Below are 11647 nucleotides of genomic sequence, written 5' to 3'. Positions count from 1 at the left end.
AGTCTAGGAAAACAAATACCACTAGCCTATGCATGTGCCATGATCTCGAGTTGCGATGCCGTCGTTAGCCGTACAGGAATGCCTTGCCTTAACCTGAAAAATGTAGTAGCACATGGCCTGAGTATTTAAAGAAATACTCAGTAAGTGACCCCACTATTGGGGTTAAATGCAACAATCACATGCAATGAAATGATGTGACCTATCCTTCGTTTCATTTCGTTTCGTTTTGTTCCGTTTCTTTTTCGTTTCGTTTCGTTTCATTTCGTTTTCCCAACGGTGTAATCCTAACAAGTAATCGTGGACGTGTACCATATACTCTACACGCAGCCCATACGTGCGAGTATGGGCTCACCAGCTAGTTCGCACACCGCTGGGCCACTGTCCCTAGCCAGTGGGCATGCTCTGGGGGCCCACCGGGACCCGTTAAAACTAAAACCGTCACGGCAGCACTATGCGGAGCATAACGATCGTTGTTCTGCCATTTGGATGTACGCGTCCGTACCCTCGTGATGGGATAGGGGTATCCCCCCAAATGCATGAACACACAATATGCATGAGGTCCACTAGTCCTACAGTCATCATTTAATGAGCATAACCCCGTGTCATGTTTTCATGCTTACGTGTCATTCTCATTCTCATTTCGTTACATATCATACATATTCCTAGCGGGGTTATGTATCATGCAATTTACCGCATTTGATGTCATACAATTCATTCAGTTGCATTTCAATACTCATACAACAAGCCAAAATCGTACAAGGGTCACACATCGTCACATGCATTCATATCACATCAACTAAGCAGCATAAATAACATAACATATAGAAAGCATATCGATTCACAGACAATTCACACATATCAATATATATGACACGTGCCGAACCACAGGGCACGTGTCAACATCAAATATAACCATGCCGATAGTAAGGCCACTTACCTGGCTAGCTTAAATCGTTGTCACAAATATATCTTTAATAAAAGTTCGATTCCGTCCTTTGAAATCCGAGTCAACCTATATGAGTTCATGAAATCAGTTTCAAGTTTGAACTCTATAAAATTATTTCTCTAATTTAGATTGGCCATCGTAAAATTATGATATTTAGTGTTAGACAAAATTTAAAGGAGCTCACTGTACTCTGATATTTTCTGTTTTACTTTTAAATCGTGTTCAACAAATCTTTCCTTTTTAAGAAGGTATTATTCAATTTTGTTAATCTATTTCTACTTCTCAATCCTTCCTTTTTATTTTTATTATTATTTTTCTTTTCAGTTAACAGTGTTCTGTATTTCTATCTCTATCTCTTTTTTTCTTATTTCTTTTGTCTTCTTTTTGATTTAGTTAACAATTATATTCTTAGCTTTTAATTTAATCGTTCATTTGGTTATATTCTTTTCCTATAATTCATATCAAATTACAACCTAAATCATTGCAACAATTCATTAGATTTAAATCATTGAAACAATTTAATAGATCTAAAATATAATTGGTTTTGATTTCCTAAACTCATACAGAATTTTTTTCATTTAATCTCTCATTCAAAACTAAATAATTGTAACCAAATTAATATTATTTAATAAAATAAAAGGAAGATTTAACATACTGAACTCTTCAAATGACATATCTCCTCAGGCGGACCTAGTCTGCTTCAACCTTTTGTTTTCTTTTTCTATTTGTTTTTGTAGAAATGAAGAATTCTGGGTAAATCTGCATTTGTTTTTAGAGAGAAGAGATTAGTGATTTGTTGCCAGATTTATTTTTAGGGGAGGAGTGGTGAGAGATTGGAGGGAGCAGGAGGGATGTTACCTAATGTTTTTTTCTTTTAATTTTTATTTATTTATTTATTATTTTATTATTTTAACTATTTTTTTTATAATTATTTTTATTTCTTTATTTCTTTATTTATTTTTGGGCTATTACAGGTCGTGTGCGGTTTAGCGAGTAAAGTGGTGTCTCACAACACGTCCTCCTTGAATGGTTGACCCGTCATTCCTGTCACGTTGTGATACATTTCAACTTTTTGCTAATACGCTTCTCTCTCATCGCCAGCAACTGTGTATCCATGGTCGATTCTTCCAATGTTCAATTTTTCTAAATTTCGCTGAGCGACGCATTTCAATCTATTTTTTTGGATTGCTTTTTATCTTCCAATTGTTAATTAGAAATGACTTAGTTTTTCACGAAAAATAAATATCTCGAATCAACCAATTCGATGCCATCTTTTTTAATTTTTAGGAAGATAGAGACCATAATAATTGAGTTCAAATTTTGGAAAAAATTTATTTTCTTATCGAAATTATAAATCTCTCGAATCTAATTATGAGACAAATCATGGTCAAGTTTCAACACCAAACTTGTAAGAATCCTTTCCTGGAACATCGTAGTCAAATTGAACGATCCTACAACAAAAACTGACACTCATCGATCCTCTTACTAGGACTAGAGAGAAATCTTTTGCCAAAATTTTCATTAAAGTATTTGATTGGCGTCCTCTTTACTTTCTTGTTTTTCCTCCTACCACAAAAACCAAAATTCTCCCTTCCTCTCTCTTCTTTGTTTTCTATACATGCCATCCCAGACCCCTCAAATTATAACTAGCATGATCATAAGTATTAAGACCTTGAGTTTTAATACTTATGATCATGCTAGTTATTTACTATAATTGATGTTCCAATAGTGCCTAAGATCCAAATTGCTTCCGCATGTGTTATATTAACTCCATCAATTGGTATGAGAGCAAGTTTTAAGCACTTTATTTTACATTAATTTGAGCATGGTGGGTACAATTTCATGAATGAAATTTTGTGGTTGCTAAAGTGGATATTTTTGGTTTTGACATTTTTTTTATGCTTCCATTTGATACAATTATTGTAATTGGCCTAATGTGTATGGACTTTAATGAGTGAAGAAAGGTCTGTAATTGGCCTAATGTGTATGGGAATTTTTTTTATGCTTCCATTTTGATCGAAAATGGAAGAGAAAGCAAGCTGAACCGAAGAAGAAGATGGAAGAGGCGGTTCGGGTGTTTTTTCTGACGTTGGAGTACGGGTCAATGTTTTTAGGGGTTGGTTCGCCCAGTTCGTGATCCTCGGCAGTGGTTCAAGTGATTTTTAATTATTGATGTTATAATTTAGTTAATTGCTTGTTTCATGCATTCCAAGTATGTTATAAGTGTTATAATGTATAGTATGCATGTTGAGGGTTCCATGAGTGATAGACATAAATTGTTATATTATTACATGGAATGGATGATTATATAATTGTTATATAAAGTATGTTAAATGCATGTTATAGGTTATTTTCAACGTCATGAAACGAGAAATAAAGATAAGTGCATGCTCACTTAGGGTTAAGAACCAACAACGATCAATTTTAATAGTTAAAATAGGTCGATGTCTTATAAAATTGCGGTTACAAGAAAGCTCACCTGACACGATCTTGTCTAAGGCTGGAGGTACTTAAGTTGACGGTTTATGAAACACCTACTACCTGGAGATCGGACCAGTACTTGAGCTTAGTTAGCCCAGTTTTATGAGCATGCTTGAGTGATATAAGTTTTAGAAAAATCACCTAGACTTAAGTTATATTTAATTAGCCGGAATATACCTAAGTAATGAGTATACCAAACCGTAAAAAATATTTAGTGTGAGGAGAAAGGTATATGAGATACATCGTTTTCCTTTCACGCTCTCTGAAATATTCACACCGTGAGATTCATGCTCGGCCTCGTGTCGCCCTGGGAGCGTCCTCCATTCGGAAGGTATTTACATGAGTCAATAACGGGTGAATAGAGAAAGTATTTATAGTAAGTGGGAGAAGGAAGTATATCAACACGTCCTATGCTCTCCACAACTAGGTTGCACCGTGAGATTCCCATGTTCCGCCTGCATATTGCCCTAGAGAAACTACCCATTCGGAGGGTCGTAACATGAGAGTCGAAACAACGCAAACTCCAGAAATGGATAGGATTTCTTAGGTCCATTCCCAACTTTGGCTTTTTTATTCGATAACATTGTTAGGACCGATCTCTGAGGTCTGAAATTGATGGGTCACATTTACGAAGAATTACTAAGAGTTAGTATATTCTTGACCAAAATAACGATAACTAAAACACTATAGGAACAAAAGTTATTCTGGGATTAGTGTTTAAGTCAAGAATGTCTTGGTTCAGTGAAGGAGTGATTGACTGCCCCTCGGTAGCAAGTCTTCTAACTCACCAAAGTATCGTTGCAAATTAATAATATTTGGGTACACTATTACATTTGCTAAACCTGATTGGATTAAACAAGATTAAATCAAATCACTAATAGAATTTTCTTTATATCACAGCATGACAAATTTAATAGTACAATTACTCGCTTCTGAGAAATTAAACGGCGACAATTACGCAACTTGGAAATCAAACCTAAACACAATACTTGTAATTGATGATTTAAGGTTTGTTTTAACTGAGGAATGTCTTCCAAACCCCAGCTCAAATGCAAACAGAATAGTTTGGGATGCATATGACAGATGGACAAAGGCAAATGACAAAGCTCGAGTGTACATTTTAGCCAGCCTATCTGATGTTTTGGCTAAGAAACACAACGTCATGTGTACTGCTAAAGAGATTAGGAAATCTCTGAAATGGATGTTTGGACAACCGTCCTTCTCCCTTAGACATGACGCCATAAAATACATTTACAACTACCGTTTGAAAGAAGGGACCTCAGTTAGAGAACATGTCCTGGACATCATGGTCCATTTCAATGTGGCAGAAGAAAATGGAGATGTCATTGATGAGAAGAGTCAAGTCAGTTTTATCATTGAGTCTCTTCTGAAGAGCTTCTTCCAGTTCTGCACAAATATGATGATGAACAAGATAGAATATAACTTGACTGCTCTTCTCAATGAGCTAAAAACTTATCAGTTCCTCTTGACGAACAAGGGACAAAGAGGAGAAGCAAATGTTGCTATCTCTAAGAAATTACTACGAGGATCGTCCTCCAAAAATAAGTTCGGACCTTCAACTTCTAAACGTGTTTTGATAAAGAAGAAGGGCAAGGGGAAAAATAAGATTCCTACTGACTGCAAACACAAGGTTCAAAGAGCAGATAAAGGAAAATGTTTCCATTGCAACGAAAACGGGCACTGGAAGAGAAATTTCCCAAAATACCTTGCAGAGAAAAAAGCCGAAAAGACACAACAAGGTAAATATGATTTACTCGTTGTAGAAATATGTTTAGTAGAGTATGATAACTCAACTTGGATACTAGATTCAGGGGCCACTAATCATATTTGTTCTTATTTCCAGGAAACTAGCTCTTGGAGAATGCTTGCGGACGGTGAGATAACACTCAGGGTTGGAACAGGAGAGGTTGTCTCAGCAAGATCAATAGGAAATTTAAAATTTTTTTTGGAGATAGATTCATTATATTAGATAATGTACTTTTTGTTTCTAGAATGAAAAGAAATCTAATATCTATCTATTGTTTATTAGAACAATTATATAAAGTATCTTTTGAAATCAATGAAGTGTTCATTTGCGAAAGAGGTATTCATATTTGTTTTGTAAAACTAGAAAACAACTTATATATGTTGAAACCGAGCGAAACAAAAGCTATTTTAAATACCGAGATGTTTAAAACAGCTGAAACTCAAAATAAACGACAAAAGATTTCTCCTAATACCTATCTTTGGTACTTAAGACTAGGCCACATTAATCTCAATAGGATTTAGAGATTGGTTAAAAGAGGACTTCTAAATGAGTTAGAAGACAACTCTTTACCTCCATGTGAGTCTTGTCTTGAGGGTAAAATGACTAAACAATCGTTTTCCGAAAAAGGTTATAGAGCCAAAGAAACCTTAAACGCGTGCATACAGATCTCTATGGTCCAATGAATGTCAAAGCACGAGGAGGGTATGAATATTTCATCAGTTTTATTTATGATTATTCAAAGTATGGCTATCTTTACCTAATGCTTCACAAGTCCGAAGCTCTTGAAAAATTCAGAGAGTATAAGACTTAGGTTGAGAATCTATCAGGTAAAACTATTAAAACGCTTCGATCAGATTGAGGTGGAGAGTATATAGACTTAAGATTTCAGGACTATATGACAGAACATGGAATAACGTCTCAACTCTCAGCCCCTGGTATGCCTCAACAGAATGGTGTATCAGAAAGGAGAAATAGAACTCTGTTAGACATGGTTTGGTCTATGATGAGTTTCGCTCAATTACCTGATCTGTTTTTGGGATATGCAGTGGAGACTGCTACATACATTTTGAACATGGTTCTTTCTAAGAGTGTTTCAGAAACACCTTATGAGTTATGTAAAGGGCGTAAAGGTAGTTTACGTCACTTCAAGATTTGGGGATGCCCAGCACATGTGTTGTTGTAAAACCCCAAGAAATTAGAACGTCATTCAAAATCATGTATATTTGTAGGATACCCCAAAGAGATGAAAGGGGGTTTGTTTATGACTCTCAAGAAAATAGAGTGTTTGTATCAACAAACGCTACATTCTTAGAGGAAGACCACGTAAGAAATCATCAACCTCACAGCAAACTAGTATTAAGTGAGATTTCTAAAGAAGCTACTGATAAAACAACAAGAGTTATTGATCAGGCTGGTCCTTCAACAAGAAATGTTGATGGAGCTGGCATTTCTGGTCAATCACATCCTTCTTAAGAGTTGAGAATGCCTCGACGTAGTGGGAGGGTTATAACTCAACCCGATCGTTACATGGGTTTGGCAGAAACTCAAGTCATCATATCTGATGATGGCGTTGAGGATCCATTGACCTATAAACTGTCATGACCTGATTTTCGAGGCTTCGATAAACTGAATCGTGACTAAAAAAGATGAAAGCGAAAACAAATGAAATTAAAAAGAAGATAAAATAGGAGATAAAAATTTGATAAATTTAAAACAAGAAAAAGGAGTCAACGACACCAAAATTAAATACAAAATTAAAATCAAATATTTCGAACGAGAAATACAATTATGAAGAAAATACAAAAGACTCTAAAAAAATGGACAAAGGAGAAAAGTATTGCTTCGAAGTTTCTTGCCTTGGATTTGATCTCCAACCGCTGTTTGTCTTCTCTGTTCTTCCTTTCTCCCAAACCCTAATTTCTTCTCCTTTCTTTCTCTCTCTTTCTTTTCTTTCTCTAGCTCTTCTTGGAGCCCAAACAATTAGACCCCTTAGATAAGGTAGTGGGCAAAATTGTTGGGTTTTATGTCCTAAAACTCATAGTTTGTAAACAAAAGCATATTCTATGTTCAATAAAGTTATTACTGTTGTTTATTCAATAAAAATTGTTATTGAATAAAGTGAACTTTATGATCATTAATCTAAATCCAATAAACTAAGAACACTCTGGCTATAGTATGATTACTTGAACTATATATAGAGACATAAGAGTGGATCAAGTTCAAGTATATAGTCAAAATGATCTATAGTATAAGGATAAGGCTGAGTACCTTATTCTGGGACACTATGGATGCGGCCCACTTTTTTATATGATATAAACAATGTGATCACTAAATTGTACATGTGGAGACATGTGAGTGGGGGTGTCCTATGCAATGAGTATTGCATAAGATCGGACCATGAAGAAAACCACTCTCACTTTATAATGTTGTTTACTGTTGAGACTGATTTTCTTTTCATTCGATGACCTAGGTAACTCGATCTTAATCCGGAGCTAATCATGAACTCCTGTTTATTCGGAATTATCCTTAGATTTGCATGGGTGAGAGTGGCTCAAGTTTGCCGACTCAATAGGCCTCCCATTTTTTCAAGTCAAATATCATCTTTTCCTTTATATCAAGAAGGTCCAAAGCATTCTATATCCCTACTTCAGAATTCATAATCCATTATATAATGGCACAAGAAACATTCCCCTGTAATTAAAATGCAATATCATAGGAACAATGACCTTTGTTTAAATTTGAAGCCAAAGCGGCTTTTTCCTTCTTGCAAGTCTGATTTTGAGGACAAAAGACCAAACATTTCAGAGCACCCATGAACGCTAAGCGAGCGTGCCATGGAGGGCTTGTTTGTCCATGAAAGGTCCCTTCATGCCCACTGGAATGAATCCTCAAGCCATTCGTTGATATCACTCTAGCTGAGAATGGTGACCCTGTAATGAAATTCCCAAAAGTCCATCCTTCATAGGCCAGAACAGCCGACGAATATAGTGAATAGCATGCAATACCATTTAAGGGTTGTAGTAATCATGTTGGGCGATGTCTTAGGATCTTCACTTGCTGGCGGGTCAAACATCGACCTACAAAAAATCGTTATGTCATTCTCCATCCCTAGTAGAATCTTTTCAAATTCTAATACATTTTCGTACTTCCTTTGCGAAACATGTAAGATATATCGTGAGGTCATAATCTTTTTCAGGATTTTCTCGTCTCGAGGAACTCAGAGAAGGACTTACCATAGCAAACCCCCGTTAGAAGAGTTTGTATGCTCCACTAGTCTCTATTTCTATTTGATTTCACATGTCGAGTTGCTCGATTAGACTACTAAGCCATGTCTAACCTAATAATCATTCCCAAATTCTTCTTTAAAGGCTACCTTTGATTTTCTTCAACACAAGCTTGATGATCGTCACCAGTATGTTAGGTTATGGAGTCTACTCCCTGTATTTATAGCTTGGTCAACGGCTATATCCGGTAAAGCTATATTTGGTAAAGCTATATCTGGTAAAGCTATATATGATAAATAGCTATATATAGTAAATAGCTATATATAGTAGATGGTTAAATCTGGTAAAGCTATATATAGTAAACTGAACCATATATATATATCCCGTCCGGTACAGCTTTGAAAATGTACTTTCTATTCTCTGTAATTCTCTCTTACTGTACATACGTGAAGTCATCAATAAAAAAATCCTTTTAGTCAGAGTTCTCCTTGCACTTTTCTCTATCCTGTTCTTTGAGTTCATCTAGATCGAGCGTGTGAGTTGTTGTGCGATCCTAACAACTGGTATCAGAGCTAGGTGAAAGTCACCACAATCTGTGAAGATGGAAAGTTCAAAGATTGGAATTGAGAAGTTCGATGGATTCGATTTTAGTTTTTGGAAGATGCAGATTGAAGATTATCTGTACCAGAAAGATCTTCACGAACCTCTGTTGGGGGTGTAGCCGGATACCATGACCACGGAACAGCGGAAGCTCAAGGATCGACAAGCCTTGGGGCTAATCCGGTTGACGCTATTTAGAAACGTGGCGTTCAACATTATCAAGGAGAAGACAACGTCAGACCTATTGAAGGTGCTGTCAAATATGTATGAAAAACCATCGGCTATCAACAAGGTGTATTTGATGCGGACATTGTTCAATCTACAGATGTCTGAAGGTGGACTTGTTGCTGATCATATAAATGAATTCAATATGATCATAAGTCAACTGAGTTCGGTGAAAATTAATTTCGAAGATGAACTACATGACTCAGTGACCGTGGTCAGTCTTGGCCACCTCGTAACTGCATCAAACTTAGTGGAATTTACTGTGACCTTTCTGCTTGACTCCACATGACCTCAATTGTCATCTCAAACAGCCAAAATTTGCTCTTGCGGAACTTTGCGTACAATTGGTGTGTTCATAACATCATCATAACTTTCCCCCGAGTGTTCCTTGTCAACTCCATCTTAGTGTACAACGACACATTGTCATTGAAGTCGTCTTTGACGATAACAAGAAAATCCCTTAAACATTCGATTAGTCTAAACCTAAACCTTAGCAAGACATTGATCAGTTCGAAAGACTTATCAATAAACTTTCCTTCCTCGTGATTGCTCCTAGTAGTTGTCTTCGATATATCTCTGTCCTTCATCCTCATAATAGGTATCCTAAACTTGTCGAGACCCTTACAATCCTTACTACTTCACCAAGAATGGTCTCGTAGCTACCTCCCAATTGGCCAACATAGGTCTTTCTCACAATGAGATAACTTGTCATGTAGCTCGCCTGAGTACTAATACTCATCTAAGCTAAATGCAGGCTCTTTTGAAAGTAAAGGTTCCTTGTATAAGTCCTCTACATTCACTTAGGCCAACTTTTGTAGTGTCTTATGGTTGATCAAGTCACATTTCCTTTCGTAGTGATATCTTATATAGGCTCGTGTGTGTGCATCTCTCAAGTTCTTATAAAGGGTCCTATGGAACTCTCTAAAAACTCTTGTTTGGTAACTAGTCTTCCTCGAGGTCTGAGGATACTTTTATCTATGTCCAAGGTTTACCCTAAGACACATTATGTCTTCTGCTTCCCTTACTAGTGTACTATCACCATCTCACTACTCTTCAGGTAGTTTCCAAACTCACGTTATCTAGCTTCTCTACTTCTTTCTGAGCATGCTTCACAAGTATGGTGTTACACTCATGTGTGAAAATAGAGTTCTACTCTTTGTAATCCAGATAACCTAATCAAGGGTTGGTTCTTACTAACATGCATCTGAACTTTCTCCCTCCAGACCATAAAGGCATGGTCATAGCTTGACTGCTTTTTCCTGCTGTTCTCGACCCTAAGGTTCACTTGACTACCTTAACAGTTTTCACGTTTGTAAGCATGCTTGTTCTGACCTAAGAATAGGTTAGAACACGTTTATATGATCCTGATAACCACGTGCTGCTATTGGACTCGATCCTCTACACCAAGGTCCAAAATGACTTGTCATCCATTAGGTGATCCATCAATAGGAATATCCTACACCCCATATCTCATTAGTGGCATAAAGGGCACATTACACTTTTGGAAGTCCATAAACTTGAACTTAGCTCGTGAAGACTCCAACCAAACCTTGAAGTCATGACTTCCATCGCTTCATTCTCTGTCACAGCCCAATATTTTACTACGGACAGTGACTAACGACACGACACAGATGCACAAGAGATTTAAATATGAAGTAGCGAAAATCATCAAATTTCAATAAAGTTTTTCGAACGATAAACACAGAACACAAGACCGTTTGGAAAATAAATTTAAAAAGAATGCGAATACAAAAATGATGACTAAGACTGGACTGACGCCCCGGGACAACCCATTCCTCTGTGACAATTCCCTTCAGATCACGCCCACTCTTGACCGACGCCTCACACCCCTGAAAAAAAAAAGAAAACATAGCAAGGATGAGTATAAAAATTATACTCAGTAAGCCACCTACTTGTAGGCTCTTTTCGCATCTTAATTTAGCAGAACTCCCACGGTTTCCTAATTCGGTTCTAGGACATCGGGTTCTAACCTTAGTCTCTTGGGGCTTGCCCCTTGGGTTTCACCGGTTCATCGTCCTTTCATTAGTCACCTAGAGGTTCCTTATGCCAAGCTAATATGGTCGGTATCTCTCTATGAGGCGCTACCTCTACATGGCTATCTAGAACTACATGGTACCTAGCCTAGGGGTGTGCTGAATACCCCTACGCCCATATAGTCCTCCTATGGGGGCGCGACCCAACCCGTTCCCATGCAGCTAATGGGCTGTACGACGTGGGGACACATTCCCCATGCGAAATGGCTAAGAACAGTAAGGACTGATCAGGGACCCTTGGTCCTCCCACGAAGCTATAGATACCGTTCTCACGCTAGCAATCTATGAACCCCCTTAGGTACTTTCTTACCGTGGTAAACCGCTAAGTTTCTAGGGGAAAATTAAGTCT

General features: G+C 37.1%; 1 long non-coding RNA gene across 1 annotated transcript in view; it reads right to left on the bottom strand.

The window, feature by feature from the left end:
- Window positions 1-8913: 8913 nt before the first annotated feature.
- Window positions 8914-11647, bottom strand: part of LOC111445443 — a 13337-nt gene continuing 10603 nt past the window's right edge. Inside the window, exon 3 of the long non-coding RNA XR_002710855.1 lies at window positions 8914-8924. This is a non-coding gene — a long non-coding RNA (uncharacterized LOC111445443). The remainder of the gene's footprint in view (window positions 8925-11647) is intronic.

This window comes from Cucurbita moschata, unplaced genomic scaffold, assembly GCF_002738365.1.
Source record: "Cucurbita moschata cultivar Rifu unplaced genomic scaffold, Cmos_1.0 Cmo_Scf00007, whole genome shotgun sequence".
NCBI classification, from domain to species: domain Eukaryota; kingdom Viridiplantae; phylum Streptophyta; class Magnoliopsida; order Cucurbitales; family Cucurbitaceae; genus Cucurbita; species Cucurbita moschata.
Note: the sequence above shows the minus strand (reverse complement) of the source record. Positions and strands in the feature narration are given on the sequence as shown.